The sequence below is a fragment of the Condylura cristata genome, unplaced genomic scaffold (assembly GCF_000260355.1).
Source record: "Condylura cristata isolate star-nosed mole 26May11 unplaced genomic scaffold, ConCri1.0 scaffold00013, whole genome shotgun sequence".
Lineage (NCBI taxonomy): Eukaryota > Metazoa > Chordata > Mammalia > Eulipotyphla > Talpidae > Condylura > Condylura cristata.
The window spans coordinates 44,209,098-44,229,693 of NW_004567114.1; the positions used below are offsets into that span (position 1 = coordinate 44,209,098).

The 20,596-nt window shown below is 34.5% G+C and overlaps 1 long non-coding RNA gene across 2 annotated transcripts in view; it reads right to left on the reverse strand.

Annotated features, from left to right (window-relative positions):
- LOC105853595 overlaps positions 1-20,596 on the reverse strand; it is a 179,165-nt gene that overhangs the window by 58,956 nt on the left and 99,613 nt on the right. For both annotated transcript variants that reach the window (XR_001145420.1, XR_001145421.1), the window contains exon 3: positions 10,339-10,490. This is a non-coding gene — a long non-coding RNA (uncharacterized LOC105853595). The remainder of the gene's footprint in view (positions 1-10,338; positions 10,491-20,596) is intronic.

Here is a 20,596-nt window from a genome sequence, read left to right on the forward strand (position 1 = left end):
ATAGACAGAGTGGGGAGCAGAACAGGCAGATCGACGAAGTACACTGCTGAGGGGAGCAGCGGGCAGGTCAGGAGAGGTCTGCCGCGCCATGTGATCACCTCTGGGGCAGGCGAGAATCGAACTCATGCAGAAGTGGCTTTAGCTTCTTAGTGCAGTGCTTTAACCCGCTGCGCCACCAGGGAGGGCCGCACATTTTAATATTTTAATGCAATATTTACCATAGAAAAATGGGTGCATTCAAATAAATAAATATGCTTCCATTTAAATAGACCCTGTATTTCATGATTGGTAATTTTTTTTTTAAATATGAATGTAAAAGCCCTGACTAGTCTTAGTACTTAAACTTATGAGAAAAATGATCAAAGCATTTCATGTTCCAGACTATTAATGAATAAATTTTTATTGGAGAATTTCTTCTAAATTAAAGCTGCTATATGTTATAAGCCATTCAATGTTTTTTGGATATAGTAGAACATATGATAAATATATTTATTTAATATATTTACCATGCATTATATATATATATTTACCCTATATTATAATATGCATAATATATATTAATATTGCTAAAGGTTATAAGCCACGTATAGTTCCAATTAGTGAAGTTTACATTCTAGTAGAAAATAAATTATTAATCAAATTACAGAAATTGATAAAGAAGAGTAAGGTGATAGAGATGCAATGGCCAGTCAAGGAGCATAAGTCATAAAAATGTAACTCTTTTTGTGTAAGAAAGATTGGAAGTGATACTATAGAAATATTTGCTAACCTTTTGCAAAACGATGGAAAGATGGAAGCTACTGAGATAACATTTCTCAGCCCTGATTTACCCTTCTCTGTTCCGTACCAAAATGCTAGAACTTAGCTTTGGTTCTATGATAGTTGAGCTCTGTCAACAGAGCACACTAGAGAGTGATTGAAAACTTACTCTGGAAGAAGGGGCTCCATCTTTCAGGTAGGTTTACTGAGGTTCCATTGGCTTAAGATTCCTGTGAATGTCACTCCCAGAATGTTGCATTGGTTCCTCTCTGTAGCCACAGCTAAATCTAGTTTGCATTTTTACACTTGAAGAAACAACTCTCTCATGTGCACCCACCATTCCTGTAAAGAAAAGCCACTATTTTTTTTTTTTACCTAACATCCCTATAGCCAGAAATTTTAGTTCCAGAATACTCTCCCACCTCATCCAGAGACATCAGCGGCAGGCAGCACTTCCGGCACAAGGCCGGAACTCAGTTTTTTCTCCATCTTTCTAAATTTCTTTAAAGATGTATTTATTTATGCATACAAGAACTGGGGTACAGGCCAGAGGTGCAAGGGAAGAGAGGATTCACCAGAAACAGAGTGGGGAGCAGAACAGGCAGACTGACTGAAATACACTGCTGAGGGGAGCAGCAGGCAAGACAGGAGAGGTGGGTTATTCCCCTGGCCAGGGATCGAACTCATGATACAGTGGCTGCTATAGCTTCATAGTGCTGTGTTTTACCCATTGTGCCACCAGTTAGAGCTCCATCCTTCTAAATTTTAATAATTCAAGTATTTCATTGATTCCTCTGCCGTAGGGATGCTAGATCCTTCCTTCAGCAGCTATGTCTGTGACACATTCAGTTTCCTACTTCAGATTATCTTTGTATTAAATTCATATTCTGTTCAAATAACTATTGTTTTTCTGGTTCCAGATTTGGTTCTGATCCATGTGGAGGGATAAATCAGAAATTAATGGAAACAATTACCTTTAAGACCTGGTAGAGAAAGTGTAGAGGAAATAGGGATGGGAGTGCTTTTGGCAAACCAATTTTTAAAGAAATGTTGAATATACCTTAAAATAATATTAAACCGGGGCCTCCCTGGTGGGGCAGCGGGTTAAAGCACATCACTGAGAAGCTAAAGTCACTTCTGCATGAGTTCAATTCCCACCCCGGAGGTGACCACATGGCGTGGCAGACCTCTTCTGACCCGCCCGCTGCTCCCCTCAGCAGTGTACTTCGTTAATCTGCCTGTTCTGCTCTCCACTCTGTCTCTGGTGAAGCCTCTCACCACCCCTGAGCCTCTGGCCTGTACCCCAGTTCTGTATGCACAAATAAATAAATCTCTTAAAAAAATAATAATATTAAACCAAGGCCCTCCCTGGTGGCATAGCAGATTTAAGTACAGCACTAAAAAGCTAAAGCCACTTCAGTATGAGTTCATTCCCCACCCCGGAGGTGACCCACATGGTTTGGCATATCTCTCCTGACATGCCTGCTGCTCCCCTCAAGAATGTATTTTGTTAGACTGTTCTTCTCCCCATTCTTTATCTCTGGTAAATCCTCTCATCACCCCCATACCTCTGGCCTGTACCCCAGTTCTTTATGCATAAATAAATAAATATTAAAACAATAATAATAATATTAAACCAAAATTTGAAAACAAACCTTAACATTGAGCACAAACTGAAACAAATAAGGCAGTGACCAAAATTAATAAATATAATAACCTAAAGAAAATATATGGACAATTTCATTAAAATGGAAATTATTTCTTAAACACATCCATGAAAAAGTCTTTTTAACATACAGAATTTTAACTTTTTTCCAATTTCTATCATGATTACTGGTACTTCATTTCTTTCTCAGTACCATTTTAACAATATATATCTAGAAAAGGATCCATACTCTAGAGTTTGAATTTATTGCAGTAAAATTACACATTTCAGGCTTCTCTTTTATCAGAATCCCCATACATATGTATATACATGTGTATAAATACATTTAGGTTAGAAATTCTGAGTTGAGTTGATGCCATAGTACACAGTTGTTTTTGTTTTTTTGTTTGTTTGTTTGTTTTTCTATTAGGGTCACTAACCTCAGTTTTGTTCTTAAAATCTTTCAGATGATCAGAACCACCCAGATTAGTCTCTTTATCATAAAAGAAATTACTGATAGGTGTGACTTGCACTTCAAAATCCTTTTCACAAACATGTATCTACAGGCACATACATATCAAACACACACACACACACACACACACACACACACACCAGTGGGTATGTTTCTCTGTTAGAACCCTGAGCAATACAGGGACATAGACTCTCTGAAAATTTTAAACTAGGATTCACAGTTCTTTTTTATAGTGTGACAGGGTATAGTACTAAAATTGCATTGTAATATGTACCATGATTAAAGAGCATTTCTTTACTTTCAGTTGTCATTTATTTCCTAGTATTATTAAGTAACACACGACATTCATCACAGAATTTGCTGACACTCTACATATTTATGTCCATCACTACACATATTCATGTCTATGAAGTAAAATATCAAACAACTGATAATCTTCCTTTATTTTAACCATAGAATTCCAGAGATAATAGAGCTGAGACTTTCTTTTTTCCAATTTTTATACAGTTTTGGCTTTTAACATGGTTATACATGTTTTCTGCGTAAAATCAGTTGGTCAAAATTTTGGCAATAACAAGATTATTTTTTTTTCAGTGTTTAGAGGTATTGTTTATGCTGAATTTGTCATAAAGATATAAAATATTTGTATGCAGTGGAAAGAAAGCATTTTATATAATTTAAGACACCAAGGATATGCAAAGGCAAATTAAAGTTAGTGCAACTGTCAAGGAAAATGTTTCTGAACTACCCTTGTGGCCTTTTACACTTAATACTGGTGATAACAGTCCCATAGCCTCACATTGTATGTGGATTTCTATGCTCATTGGAAAGTAATAAATAGAGAGGTTTATGGCTCAATATGTTGCTACATCTATAAATCCTTGTAGAAGTTTATTGATTTATGTTGTGCTAAAGGTACATTATTTCCTAGTCTCTTAGTAGGCACAAAAGTAAAGCCAACAAACAGACATCAACCAACCTGAACCTTTTTATTTTTTGTTTCCAGATCAGAGGGCAGATAGAGTTCTAAAATCAGGAGTGCTTAGTATATGATTGTTCCTACTATTCCCTGACCTGATAAGATGGCAACATAGCATTGATTTTGCTTTGCCTATAGTAACAAATAGCCATTCACTGAAAGTATTTTTTTCAAAGCTACTTATAATCTAAGCATTTTCTCCAGTGAAGAAATGGATTGTACCGCTTTTGTGAGATAATACATGTAAAATGACAGCTATTCCATAAATGGTAGTTCTTTAATTAAAAGTTCTCTGTTTTCTTTTACTTTTGATAGGAAAGGATTTGTTCAAAAGTTCTTGCCAGTGAAAGTATAATTGACAGTACGTAAAAAGTAGGAAAGCTGGAAGAAACTTATTTCACACAATAGGAAGCACTTCCTTGGCTGACCCAGAAGCTGTCAAGCCCATGTTGTCGCCCACATCACCTGGTTCCTTTCCCAGAGTGAGATTGTGGCCAGTGATTATTCTTTTAAATCGGTTTTCTATAACTTTGTCTTTTCCTTTTCTTCTGGAGTCCCCACGACACTGGTATTACTTCCTTTAAGGTGTCCCAGAGACTGCAAATACTGCTTTCATTTTAAAATCTTTTTTCTTTGCCTTGTTCCTTGTTCTATTCTTGTGCTCTCCAGCATGATTTTTTTTAAGTTTATTAGTTATCTTCACTGTTTCTTTCTGTGTTCTATTAATCCTCTCCAATTTTATTTTTAAGTCAGCTACAAAGTTTCACAACTCTATTATTGCTGGATGTAGCTGTTAGCACACTTATACCAGATTATTATTATTACTGGGAATCAGAGGACAAACTATATTCTACTACTAAATTGCCTTTAGGCTTTCGATAAGTCATTTACTCAGATGGCTACTAAGATTTATTTTTTATGAATGAAATGACTTTCTCTTGGCTTCCAAAACTCTTCTTATGTGCTAAGGTCCAAAAGCACTTAAATATATCAATAATTCACTCAAAACTATTTTGTGTATATTCTATGGCATTCCTTGTTCTCCTATCTAGAATCTAGTCATTGGGAAAATTGTAGCTGACATGGAAGATAAAATTCCTGTCTCAAGGAACTGTAATTTTAATTAGGAGTGTAAAATTAAACAATTAATTAAAATGTAATAAATTACTTTTATATTTTACCTGATAAGTGATAACAGGTGAGAAACAGTTGGAAAGGGCGTAAACTCATACTTTTAAATAAGAAGACCAGAATATTACCACAAAACTAAAATTGAGTAGAGACCTGGAAGAGGTGAGATAGTAACAATAGTTTAGTTGTAGTTTCACAATTTATTGTCCCTATATGGTGCTGTGCACCACAAGTTACATGCAACTTCTTTGTTAAACTTTAGAGCAATCTCATTTTTACAAATTATATAACTGAGGCTTGGAGAAGTTAGTCACTCTTGCCCAAAGTCCCAAAGTTAATGTGCTCTTAAAGTTGGAGTCTGAACCTTAGATTTTTGGAGCAATTCTACATGCTCCTAACAACTACAGCACCCTTACATAAGTGAATAGGACTAAAACATCATAAAACTTCCAAAGAGCCTCCCATATTATGTTGAAAGCTTAAAGGGGAAGTCCAATTTTCATGTATTTCTTTTGGACTTCTCACATTGAGGAATTTGCTGAGTTCTGTCTTGAATTTTCTCTGGCTCATTTTCTTTATGAGCCAAGACACTCATGAAACAACTTCTAAAAGACCCTGAATATTTGCCTTCTTTCCAGTTCTCATTATCATGATCTTTGTTCTTGTGACTTTTAGGAGGAAGAGCCAAGGTTTTATAATGACACTATACTTCCCTAAAAATCAATCCACACCTTTTGAATGACTCAATTTAAAAAGTTGTAGAATTTGATTTTTCTTTACAGGACTGAGGAATCAAGTAATTACTGGTTGAGGAATTTTAATTTAAGTCAGAAATGTTATTATGATAGTATTTACCTATTAGACCTATTTCAAAATGCAATAATTTTAATGTGCAAATTTCCCATCAGTAGTCTAGGAAAGGGTCTAAATATCTCCTAATGAATGGGCAAAATGCAATATGTTCCCATTTACGACAGGTCACAAAATTATATTATGATTTAATGTTGGTGAAGAATTTCATACAATAATCATAACAACTGGGAAGCCAGTACATAATTATACTTGATGAAAATTAGATGACCCCTTATAAATAACATATTTAAACATTTATATTAAAGATATAAAATACTTGCTTGTGATATTATTGCTGTAAATATTTACCTATAAATCTTACAGTGATAATATCATTGGATCATAACTTATACTGAAATTTGGCACTACTTTTTTTTTTTGTAAAACAGTACTTATTTCTAAGCAAGGAAGAAAATATTTTAGTGAGTTTGCAGCTAATAACAGTAAAAACTTTAGGCTGACATTCATTTTGTGCTATATATTAATATGCAATAATATAGGTTAGGGGCTGTAATATTGTTCATGTTTTCTATTTTTGTTGTTGATTTTAAAAACATTTTCATTGAAATGCTGTTATCAATATGCAATTAATTTAGTTTTGATAAAAGATGAATGCTATGTGGGTGCTTTCATCCATGAAAATTTTATAGTTTTAGGTGCCACAGTCTGAATAGTAGCCTTTGACATGAGTCCTTATCAATTCCTTGGAGCCTGAGATTGTTACTCTTTGGGGGGAATGGTGCTTACAAATAGAAATAAATTAAAGTTACTGAGATGATGAGAGATGAGATAATTCCAGATTATCCAGGTTAGCTCTGAATTCAATGGGAATAGGATTTATGAAGACACACAAAAAAGAGACAGAGAGGGGACAGGTGGCAGCAATGTGAGAATAGAGGCAAAGATTTGAGTGATGTGGCCATTAGCAAGGAAGTCAAGGAGGACAAAAAGCTACCAGAAGCTGGAAAAGTCAATGAAGAATTCTCCCCTGGATTGGTTTCCAGAACTATAAGAAAGTAAAGGTATTTTTAATAACCAAGTTTGGGGTAATTTATTATAGTGATCTGTAGCTAATACAAGTTCTCAATGGTGAGGTAGATGATTTTCATGCTTTGGATATAAGAAAACCTCTTTCCTTGACCTCTCAATATTGACCGAATGGACTACTGATGAGGCCATATGTTGAATTAAAAATATGCACTAGTTGTCTTCAATAATTATATAGCTGCTGCCATTGTGGATATCTAATCAACTGGTAGCAGAAAGCATGCTGAATCCTTTATATGAGGACCGATCATAGATGAAACTAGTCCAGTAAGTGGCAAGGAGACGATCATGGACCCCTTCCCAGAATAAATTCCTACAATGGATATGTGTCAATTAAGTATTCAGAGAAGAATAGGAACAACAAAAAGAAATAAGATTCCTATAGTATAGTTTGTAACAACCATTAAGACATTATTCTTTACTCAAATGACCCAAAATACTATCTGTAATGAATTAAAACACAATGAATTAATGAAAAAAATAGGATTATGTGAATCCACAATATAAAAGATAAATCGAAAGATGATAGGTAGATAAGTAGATAGATAGGTAGATAAGAAGGAAACATTTTTCCCTAAAGTAGAATTTAAGGTAAACAGATATACAAGTAATTATGGGATTGGGTCATTACCAATTTTCAAATAACACAGAAATAAATCAGACAATTCTTGTTGTATCAATAGTCATTAACAGATGCTCTAATTATTGAATGAAATTTTATTGAAAAGCAATATATATATGTCCATTTTCATAGTATTTTTAAAGGGAAATTTCTGTAAGATAGTTTGATCTATTTTACAAAAGGTATAAGGTACTCTCTTCAAAAAGATATTTTATGTATTTTTTAGCATCTGGTGATTTAATGATATGGCGACCTTTGGAAATGATTAAAATGTGAATTTTTGATAAAATGGTTGTCTACTGATAGATTAAACGTCATATTTGGTTTTGAAGGAATCATTTTACTTCCTTTCTAGGTGTATACAATGTCTTCTGAAAATTATAGCAAAGGGATACACATTTTTAAAATGTCATATAAAAAGCAACCATTTAAGGACATGATCTTCACTCTTCAGGCAAGTTCTCCTCATCCTTTTATTCTGTTCAATTCAAGGATACTGATGGAAATATCTTGTCAGAGTAAGTAAGCTTTCCTACAGGCATCATTAAACACATAAAATGAGGTAGTCATTGTTAGGGATCATACAGAACCTCTTACTTCTTTGTGATGCTATTTCTCATTTAGAAAAAGCATCTCTATTATAAGGAGACAGGGCTATAATAGCATTACCTGGCTGAAAGGGAAACCCAAGATGGATCACCCTACTTCAACTCCTCTTTTACAAAATATGCTCATAACATCTATAGTGCCTCACTTGACATTTTTTTTGTAACTAGGCTGTGACTGCTCCATTGGGTAAATTTGACTATAAGTATTAAAAGATCCATCATTTAAGATGTAATTCTATCATAGTTAAAGCACAATTGAAGACACATTTTGATGTCAACGTGGCTTTGTGCTTCAGTGATTTCACTTTCTAGGTGTAAATTTGTGTGTCACTTAAAAATGGAAATAACTTTTCTTCTAAAACAAATACCTAATATATCTATGATCATTACTCCTCCTAACTAGTCCCGTATTTCACGTATGCATTTGGCGCTGGACATAATTCTTCTATGGTTATATGTAGGGGTGCATGGGCATTGCCAAGTTAAAATTCAGATAGAATCTCAATTAATACTCAGTCCCGGTTTGGTGAAAGCCTCTGGATTACTCATTGATAGAGACTCTCTTTAGGATTCCAATGTAAACAATGCTGAGTACATGTTCAATTTTAAAACTTTGGTATCATTCTATGGCAGATACTATAATATGGAAAAGTGTTCCCAGAATCATTAGTCTGAGACTTATGCAAGGAGTAAACAGGGCTTGGAAAGGTAATTTGGAGGAGCACAGCAGAGAGCAATCTTGAACTTTTAGAAAGCTTGCGCATTCCAGCCAATTCAAATACTAGTAGTTTAACAGGAGGCAAAAACTTTTCTAAGATTCAACACTCATTTTAATAAGAAAAATAACATATTGGATATTGGTAATTAATATATGGAATGCTAAGATACTTGTTTTCCTGAAAATAAGATGCTATAGGCTAGAGATTTAGGATGTAGAAAATTACAAGAAAATATATTACTACAATGAAAAAAGCAAAATTAAAAATAATGCTGAGCTCATAAAAGAGAGGAAGTTTCAAGGCAAAAAAAAATTTGACTAAATTGTGAAAAGTTAAATAAGCCATTCCTAAGAAGAAACTGTTTTACCTTCAGCACAGCATGGGAGAGAGAGGCAGCAACAATAAAAGAAGATCTGATAAAAGCCAAGCAAAATCTGGATGGACTTTTAAAGGCCTAGTGTGGACAGATGTAAAGGGAAATTTGAGGTCACTTGGAATCAAGACACAAGAGGAGTCCTCACTCAGCAGCTCTCTGAGGTCCTTCCCCACCCAGCCCAATGGAAACAGGCCAGACATAAAGAGTAGGCTCCTTAGTGGTATAGGGATCCTACTGTCTTCCAAACCTATCTTAAGAAGCTAAAGCCCACCCCTGCTGCAGCTCTTCAGGAGCAGACAGAGGCACCAGCCACAACATTGAACTAGATCTGAGTAGATAATGGGGGGGGGGGGTGGAGATGGTCAAAACAAAGGAGAGACCAGCATAAGGGCCAGACAGTGGAGAGGGATCATGAGTGCTATGGGGGGGTGGGGGAAGCGAGGGGGAGGGGAGAACTACAGGACACCTGAGGGGAGAAGTGAAATACTGCATAAAATGAACTGATGTAAGAAAATAAATGAATTTAATAATTTTAAAAGGAAATAGAAGCTTCTGCCCCTCAGGTAGTGGCATAAAACCCACCTTAACTACAAAAATAAGATATCCTCCACTTCCAATTAGCATGAGTGATAACATTTAGCAATAAAACTCAATTCCTATTGCACTCAGCTACTAGATTAAAAATTACCAAAATATGCTGCTTCTCAATTACTCCTTTGCGCTATCAGCATCTACTCTAACATTGTCGCTCATTTCCCTAACCTAACCCTTCTTAGAATCACTCATCCCATGCTTAAAGTCTATAATGAGGACCTCAAACTTCTCTTCTACAAATTAAAAATTAAATCACCCTGACCTCATTCACTGCAGGTGTGTTTCTGCAGCTTTGGGTGGTGGACTTTGACAGTGTGACTCTGTATGCAATTTTCTATGAAGTGTACTATGGCACCTGCACAAGTCATATATATGTGTACCCTTTTCATAGCTTCTCAGTAGGCAGAGTGTACTGCCCAGCCCTTAATTTCAGGCAGGACTGTTACTTGCTTTGGTTGATGTTAATGGACAGGATGCTACAGAGAAATTGGTATTTCTTTTTGAACTTCTGGCAGTTTCCTGAGATCATACCTGGGGTAATTGCAGGTTCTGCAAGTTGGATTCCAGACTAAAGCACGTGGGGTAGATTCAGAAATTGGAGTCAAGCTTAGTCAAAGTGAATTCTGAAGCAGTCACAGCAGTAGCAAAAAACTCAGTCTCTGCACCCGGTTGTCTTGCAAAAACTGTGATGAGAAAAATAAAAAGTTGTTTTGTAGAAAACTCCCAAATTTTGCATTAGTTTGTTCTGTGGCATTTTGGAGATGCAGCTGATTGATACAATTAGTACCAGAAAGTGGTGCTGTAAGTGGGACATTGCCAAAGGATAAGCAATTCTGAACTAGGTGGCAGTGGCTATAGAATCTGGCAGTGGGCAGTGGGAAACTTATAACTCTTAGAAAAATGGTGTCATATATTAAATAGTAATAAAAAAAATGTGTAAAATATCATCTTAATAACTAGGACAAAATATTGCATCTAATAAATACTTAGTATATCAAAACAAAAGTTGCACCAAAATTAATCAGACAAGGAAGATTTAAGAATATTACAGTGGAGATAGGCCTAAGAGGTAGGCTGAAGTTGACTTGTAAAAACAAAAAGAGTTTTTAAGCTCTGAGTTTAGCTGACAGAAAAGTACTGGAGACATTCTGGGAGAAGCTAATCTATGGATATGTCTGATATGTAGAAATACTCTTGAATTTGAAAATACTTTTGTCTGTCCTTAAAACATCTGTGTTTGTACCCATGGAAGTTAGGCCCTGAACTTCCACAAAGGTTGAGAAATACAGGTGTTAGCTCCTCGATCTTTATATTTCAGAGATGGTTTCCAAGTCCTTGAGAAAGATACTTCCTGTTGTAAAAGTAGCAATAAGCAGATAGAAGATACACATATATTTTAAAAGGGTGGAAAATTTATACAAAGTCCTGTGAAGAAAGTGTTTCTAAAGTAAATTGTAAGGAAGGTCATTAAAAGTTTTTCAATTCTGGGGCCCTCCCTGGTGGTGCAATGGGTTGAAGCACAGCACTAGGAACCTAGCAGTCACTTCAGCACGAGTTCAATCCCCAGCCAGAGAGGTGACACACATGGTGCAGCAGACTTCTGTCTTGCCAGCTGCTCCGCTCAGCAGTGCACTTCAGTCAACCTGCATATTCTGCTCCCTACTCTGTCTCTGTTGAATTCTCTTACCACCCCTTTACCTGTGACCTAAACCCCAGTTCTGTATGCGTAAGTAAATAAATCTTGTTCTTCGTTTTTTTTTTTTTTTAAGCCAGTCAATTCACTATTCATGTATAATTGAATCAATTAACAGTTATTTTTGTTCTTTGCTCATTTGGGAAGACAGTTTTCAGGTGGTAAATTTTAGATTATATCCCAGGCATCCCTGTGTCTGAAAATAGTTCGGATCTGCTAGTTCCCACCTGAATCTTAATTTTGGGTCTCTCCTATTTCAGCTGTCTCAGAATTGCTTAACCTCTTCCATCTAGTTCCCTTTTAGAACTGTGGCAAGTTTTGTGGCTTAAGTGGCACTTCTTCTAGCCACATCCATTTGCCCAGAAGGGGTGGGTAGCTTGGTGACCTTTATAGGGAAACTATCATTTGAATTCCTTTCTTCATTCTCTCTGTGTACACCAATTCTATTTAAAACATATATTTCGTGCTAAGTCTGCTTCCACTGCATGTGTACATTAGATGGCTGGATCTCTTTTTGAGTAAGTACCACTTAACAGATTGAAGTCCCTGGGTAGTCCTCGATCATAATAAATGAGACTGTAAAATTTAAAAGGAAAGAGAAGGTCATGTACATACGTGCAGTACAATGAATAAGAGAAGTTGATAAAACTGTGTTGTAAGAGAAAGGAAAAGCTGAATCATTTTTATAAATACATTCATGGAACCAACAACTCCTGCTTTTCATAACTCTCTTTTCATTCAGTTTATACTGGGAATTAGAAACAGTGGCAGTGCCCTATGATGGAAAATTGAACAATATTAAATGGCAACTGTGTTATACAAAAAGGGGAGGTCTCAGTCTGCCTACTAACTAAATGACAGAAACTGCAGTGGTTACCCAACATGAAATATTTGCTCTGGTGATTTATTACTATAAAGCAGAAAGGCAGATTATTTTCTGGGGACTTCTTGTTAGTTAACATAAAGGCAGTCATAGCAAAAAAAATATTTAAATCCAGATATGTATTATATTTAGAGATAAAGCTTATGTTATTTTTTTTCTACAATAATTTTCCTTGACAATAAGGGAAAAATTTCTACTGGCAGGAAGTTTATTTCATCTGAGGTACTGTAATGACAATGTGAATGTTGCTTTTGATAGTTATCTATAAACATTTCCTTCTTTATGGACAAGGCACCTTGTCTTGTTATAGTTAAAGGCATGTGGGGAAGATGAACTCCTTCATTCTTTAAAATGGTGAAAGCAGAATGGTGCCTTCTTGTCTAATCGGTGAATGACTGAATTTCCCCATTCTTCCCTTCTCCCTCCTCATCTGATCTGACCAAATTGTTGAAAATGGTCTCTGAAACTTCTCAGGGTGTTCCTCAGTTATGCTCGGTCTCTCTGCCCTAGATACAGCTGGTATATATGTCATTACTGAACATTCTGACTTTGTTCTCTTATTAAGCTGTCTGACACTTGTTTGATTATTATAGTCTAGAACTCAGAGTAGATGATTTCTTTTGTACTTCCACAGAAGTGTTCAGCCATGTTCAGAAAATTTTCTTAAATTTATGAAAAGTAGATGTCTTTTTCAAATATTTTTACTTTCTATAAAACAGTAAATTTATATCACTTAAAACATAAAATATACTTAGAAGCAAGTTACCCATAAATAATCAAATGGCAGTTAATGAATATTTACTGTATTTCTCATCACTCCTTTATGCTATTTATCATTTTCTTTGTTTACATAACAGTTTGTCTCTTAAATCCTTATTTTTTTATCATTATACACTGAGCCCATTTTAATGGCTGTGTAAGTTGTTCTAAAAGATACATCACTATCAGTTTCCCATTTTTACATGTACATATATTGCACTTTAGTTGCACTCATATATATTCTTTTTTTTTAAAGATTTATTTATTTATGCATACAGAACTGGGGTACAGCCAGGTGCAGGGCCAGTGAGAGGATTTACCAGAGACAGAGTGGGAAGGAGAACAGGACGACTGATGAAGTGCAGTGCTGAGGGGAGCAGTGGGAGGGTCAGGAGAGGTTTGCCACACCACGTGGGTCACCTCCAGGGTGGGGATAGAGCTCACGCTGAAGTGGCTTTAGCTTCTCAGTGCTATGCTTTAACCTGCTGCACCACCAGCAAGGGCCCTCATATATATTCTTAAAATAAAATCTTAAGACATTTTGTTCCCTCCCCTAAACACACGCAATCTTTTTCCGTGCTCTGGTAGATTTTGATTTTCTGTAATACTTGTCGCAAGGTTTTGGTGGTCACCATGATTGCAATTGGCCAGATAATCTTGATTTAAGAATACAGTCATCTGTTTACTTATGTAAACAAGGTAAGGGATGATAGTGAAAGTAAGTGGGAACTACATTTAAAATTAGATTGATCTTTGAAGAGCTAAAGCTGGTTTTGCTCTTTAAGATCATGTTTTATCTATTCAAAAGATAAGCCTGGTCACAAGAACTATAATGTGATTCACTGGAAAGGTTATTTGTGAAATACCAAAGAAGGGCATCTCGCCCATGGTCCCTGCAGATGGGGACCAGGATGAATTATTAACTACCACAGATGCCAAGGGAAGAGATGAATCTGTTTTGAAAGGTGACACATAAAATCAAAATATTCTTTAGTCAAAAGACTCAAGGGATATTTGAAAAGTATGTCTCGACATCTGAGAACTCTGTTTAGCAATTTGGAAATCCAGCTTTAGCAAATGTTCATATCAGAGTGTGTGATTCTTCAAGATTTAGTGAAGTGGTTATAATCGAAGACTGAGTTTACAAAATCCCATTCATTGTGAAGTTGTTCAAATAATTCAACAAAAGAGAAGTTAGTTTATAGACATTTTGTTTAATATCTTTTAATATATTGGCTATTTCTATATAAATAGACAATGTGTTCTGGACAGTTAAATTACATGTTTTTTCCTTAAAATGTATAAATAATCTTTAATTATTCCTTATTCATTTTCTTACCACTAATACTGGCTAAATTTAGGTTATCTGCACCAAACACTAACTTAAATTACTTCTTTGTATAATTTATTGTAGGCTAGGTTGCTTTAAAAGGTCCCTGAATTATGAAGAGTAAAATACAAAGTATTTTTATTTCCCTTTAGTTTATGGAATGAGAAATGGTTAGTGGAAACATAGTTATCTCCACTAGGTGCCTTACCATTGGTTTCTCTCTTGATCAAACAGAAGAGGAAAAGAGCACAGAGAAGAATGTGGAGAGGTGTGACAGGGAGGGGAGAAAAGCTTTGAGTTCTGGGCTGCAATTGGCAAACACCCTTTTCTTTCCCATTTCCTTGATTAGAACTGTTTCCTGATGATACCAGGAATGCAGAAAGATAGAAAATGTGGCCTAGTTGATGGCAAGAAGAACAAGAACGGGAATTTTTAAAATAATAAGGAGCCTCTTTATGATCTTTGAAACTGAGGGCCCTATGGGGAAAATGCCAGTTTATATCCTCTGTCAGAATTCTAAACAAGAGTTCTTTGTGACTAAATTATGAGGAATTTCAGTTTTATTAATGTTTTCAAGAGTCTGAAATTAGCTGAACATAATAAAAAATAAATAGGACTACTTTAATTCTAGAATATTTTTCCTGGATAATATTTGACACCACACACAAAAGGAGCTACATTCCTTAGAATTTTCAATAATCATTGTCATTTTAGAAAAAGAATAAGAAAATCCATCTAAAAAGTCAAGGCTAAATTCCAACTCACAGAAATCCTATCTTTTGGAAACATATAATTTGGATATTTTATATCAGTTCTTCATCTAGAAAGTTGAAAATTATTCCTATTCAAAGTTCAGTCATTGCTGATTTTGCATTTAAATCTGCTGCAAACAGCAGTGCTCCATATTGTTCTTCATACATGCATCTTCATCCATTTCAGAGGATTGTCAGTGATCCTCAGACTTTTAATGTGCATTAAAATGAGCTAAAACCGGCCCTCCCTGGTGGCGCAGTGGGTTGAAGCACAGCACTAAGAAGCTAAAACCACTGCGGTATGAATTTGATCCCCACTCAAACGTGACCCACATGGCAAGGCAGACCTCTCCTGACCCGCCTGCTGCTCCCCTCAGCAGTGTACTTCATCAGTGGGCCTGTCTTGCTTCCCACTCTGTCTCTGGTGAATCCTCTCACTGCCCCTGTACCTCTGGACTGTACCCCGGTTCTGTGTGCATAAATAAATAAATCTTTTTTTTTAAATCAGCTAAAACTAGGGTAAATATATATGTAAAATATATTATATATTATTCATTATATATTATGCATTATATATTATCTATAATATAATCTTCTGAGACCATTCTTTGAGGTCAGGGTCTGGCCTTAAATATGTGTGTGTGTATATGTGTGTGTGTATTATATATTATTATATATGATACATTATACATTATCTATAATATATCATGTATTATATATTATAGATAATGTAATCTTCCAAAACCATTCTTTGAGGCCAGAGTCTTGATTTTTGCAAATACCAAGGGTAATTCTAATATAAAAGACCCAGATACCAAGTTTATAGAATAGACTTAGATCTCAGGGCCTTTGAGTATATATACATATATCCTTCCTATTTGATTTTTATATTTCTCAAATTCAGGGGACTATTTTCTTATATTAAGAAGTTGTTAATGATTGCAAAAGAATAAGAAACTACTTTTTGGTGAATCAAACATAAAATATAAAAGTTAAACAATGTCACAGATACCTGTGATATTTAATAAAGTTTTGATGTGATCAATTCATATAATTATCTGTACTATGTACAGACTTCTGTACTATGCCTACCCAATGAGAGATTACCCAATGAAAAAAATCTTTTCAGTGTTAAAAAGATTAGGAAAATAATGTGCATTTTGTCAAAGTAAACATTCACTTATAAATATTCCACTATCCATGTATAAGTTCTTGAATCCTTTTAAGTTGCATGTAGGCATTTTAAAACTAATAATCAAAATAGGTGTTTACTATATTCAGACTATAAAAAAGGAACCTATTATCAATATGATTTTTTAAGAGACACATCTTTAATGATGTAAGAAAATTTTAAAGAAATGTAATTACTAGGTTAGGTTCTGAGCTATAGTTTGAGATAAACTTTGCAACTTGCACAATACTCTATCATCTCAGATTCCATTTTTTTAACTATTCAATGAAGAAGTAAGTATAAATGATGGTATGACCTTTCTAAGAAAAGATATTGAATGAAATAGCATTACATATCAGGCAATGAAATGTTTTTTCTTATCACTGTTTAGCAATTTATTAGAAAATAAATTAGCATTTAAATAAAATATAGGTAGTTGACTTTACTTGAATTCATAATACAAGGTAAAACAAAATTATTCCATTTTTATCATTATGTGATATTTCTAAAGTCCAAAAACCATCTTTGATAACTATCATAAATTACAAATGAAAAAGATTTCTACCAAAAATATCAAGCTTGTGAAAACATTCCCAGATTTCAAGTTATATTCACTATAATTTGCTGGAGTTAAATTAAAATAATGGTGCACAAATCACCTTTAATATGGTCACTGCCATCAAAGTTATTGACACTGAACAGCCTAAGAGGTCACTATTTAATGTTTCTGTATTTGATTTCACTTATGTGACTTTCATTATGAATCCTTCTGTGTTATGTGTATTTAAGATAGATCCAGAAAAATGGAAAGTTTAAATTGCATAGAAATTATAAAGTTTATTTCAACTCTTTCTGAAAATATATTTCATTTGGAACTTAGAAGTAAATTCATATGAAATATATCAAAAAAATGCAGGACAAAATTTAATAAAACAGTGAAGTAGGTAGTATTATCTAGAACTAAGATGACATTTTAAAATGCATATATATAGGCAGGGAAGGTAAGGGCAAGTAACTCTGTTTACTTTTAGTATTTCTCCCCTACATTGATTTAGTCTTCTGTGACAGTCACCCTACAAATAACATCAAAACACTTTATTAATTTATTTATTCTTAAAAGGAATAATTTCTTAACTACTCAAAGAAAGGCATATGAGATCTCCTACTCTTTATCCATAACATTTGTTCCTTATTTCTCTTCTCTCCTTATCAAAACTTGGCAAGTGATGATCTTTTATAGGTTAATTTCAGTGTAGAGCTGAACTTTACTTATATTGTTATGTTAAAATCTGTTGATACTATCTTTTACTGTGAATAAATAATTTTCTTGTGCATAGTTTGCAATATAATGTACTATTCATTTGAAATGGTAGTTAACTGAGTTAGAGAGATCTTCTAAAATTTGAATATTGGAATTAAATTTGATAATGTAACTGCTAATGATATCAGAGAGATTTTAAGTATTAGGGAACTCTCTGGCTCATAAAAATAGATAAAAGTTTTTATTTTCAATAAAATATCAAATTACTGAAATCTGAAATATAGCTTATCTATCATTCTTTCAAGAAACATTATGTTGCATACAAAGAAGTAGCTAAGATACTTAGTACTTGACACTTAAAACATTTATATTGGGGCCCTCCCTGGTGGTGCAGCGGGTTAAAGCACTGCACTGAGAAGCTAAAGCCACTTCCGCATGAGTTCGATTCCCACCTGCCCCGGAGGTGACCACATGGCGAGGCAGACCTCTCCTGACCCGCCCGCTGCTCCCCTCAGCAGTGTACTTCATCAGTCGGCCTGTTCTGCTCCCCACTCTGTCTCTGGTGAAGCCTCTCACCGCCCCTGAGCCTCTAGCCTGTACCCCGGTTCTGTATGTACAAATAAATAAATCTTTTAAAAAAAAACCATTTATATTGTGTGTTTTTTTTGATAAAAACCTTCATTGTTCAGTATGTACTAGAAGTTCTTTATGCCCATTCCTTATTTCATCACAGATAATATTAAAATGACATACATTCATTACTTGAGAATAAATAAAATTAATACATTTTATTACTTCTTAGAATATTGTAAACTGAAACTAGTTTTTACTTAATCTTGTTCCTTTGCTGTTTGTTTTGTTTTACTTTATGTGCATGTAGTAAACAGTATAATAATGCAGGTATAGTTTGTTGTCCTTGTTTTGACTCATGCTACTAAGGAAGCTACTAATGGTAACCATTACCATTTCATTATCAGTGTAGTTGATACCATGTTAAAAAAATAAAGGGTAAAAAAAGTATGAGAATTATTTGGAAACAAGTTTTGATATCAGTTTTGATACATGGTCCCCAAAGTTTCAAGGATCACATTTTTTTTTATTTTTTTTAAGATTTATTTATTTATTCATATAGAGCTGGGGTACAGACCACAGATGCAGAGGGTGAGAGGATTCACCAGAGACAGAGCGGGAAGCAGAACAGGCCGACTGACAAAGCACACTGCTGAGGGGAGCAGCGGGGGGGGTCAGGAGAGGTCTGCCGCACCATGTGGTCACCTACCGGGCAGGCGGCAATCGGACTCATGCGGAAGTGGCTTCAGCTTTTTAGTGCTATGCTTTAACCCGCTGCGCCACCAGGGAGGGCCTGTTATTTTTATTTTTAACAAAGATGTTTATCTTTACAAGGTACAAATGGAAAGGGTGGCAGATAAATGTCTGTTTTTCTATTCTTTATTGTCAGTGGCTCAAAACCGTACTTCTGCTCCAAGCTCTACTTAACATTTATCCCCATGTTAACAATGAGACCCACTATTTTTCTATCTGATGACTTTTTGACAAGAATATAATCAGAATAAATGTTATTTTTAAAAGATTTTTTCATACTAATTTTGTCCTTGAGTATAATGCCAAACTTGAGATTGGATTAACAAAGCAGAAAATTTAAGTACCAACTATTTTCTGACTGTTTGCTCTCAGAATTGTCCTAGTAGTTTTTTAAGAACAAAAATAGGCAGAAAATCCTTGTCTTATTTTCAGATTATACAGTCTTAGGGAAAAGTAAAACATGTAATTTATTCGATAAGCAATAAATTGATCAGCCAAAAATAGTAGACCTCATTAAGATATGTTGTATTAGAAAATCACATAGAATTACTTATAAGCGTTCATGCTCTAAGAAAATGATATCAAGATGTCACATAGGTCTTAGAAATTGAGGCATAAAGGGGTCATTTGATTTCTTAAAGGTAGCTAGATAATGTATAGAGCTGAGAATGCAAATTCATTCCATGATTTCTTTGTTCTTTCTTCTATGATGTACTGTCAGACAAATTAATTTAATTAATTTAAAACTGAACTTGATTTACTTGTAGGTAGATATAAATACAATATTCTGCACTTTTTTTCAATATAGGATTCATTTTGTTAATAGCACTTTAGATTAATTTTTACCTTGAATTTTAAAAGTATTGTGGTTTAATTTAGGCATGTTCTTTGACATTTTAAACTCTAGTTATATCATAATTACAACATGTAAAGAGAAATGATATTTTAAAAATGTATTTTACTATTTTAAAATATACTGCTGTGATTTAAATTTAAATAGACTCATAATTTTAATTTAATTTTAAATAATCAAGCCACTGTAAAAGTGGTCATCAGATATCACTGATTAAACAATCAGCAGTACTTTATGTATGAACATTTAATATTTATGAGTCAATGATTTAAGAAAATTCAGTGCAATTAATAGCTTTTTTCTAAAGAATAATAATAGTATAAAAGCTGATAAAAGATTGCATAAGTGTTTTCAAAGTCAAACTACACAATTCTTTATAACTAACACATTCTCATGATAAAATCATAGGAAGCTCCTAAAATTAAAAAAGTCATGTGATATACCAACAAGCTTTTGGAACATTTCTGCTCCCTTCCAAACCTTTAGACCTATTTGGTTTACAAGAAAAAAAAAAATCAGTTTTTTTTTTTTTAAGATTTATTTATTTATTCATACAGAATTGGGGTACAGGCCAGAGATATGGAGGGTGAGAGGATTAACCAGGAACAGAGTGGGGAGCAGAACAGGCAGATCAATGAAGTACACTGCTGAGGGGAGCAGCGGGAGGGTCAGGAGAGGTCTGTCGCGCCCTGTGGCTCTCCTCTAGGGCAGGCGAGGATCCAACTCATGCGGAAGTGGCTTAAGCTTCTTTGTGCAGTGTTTTA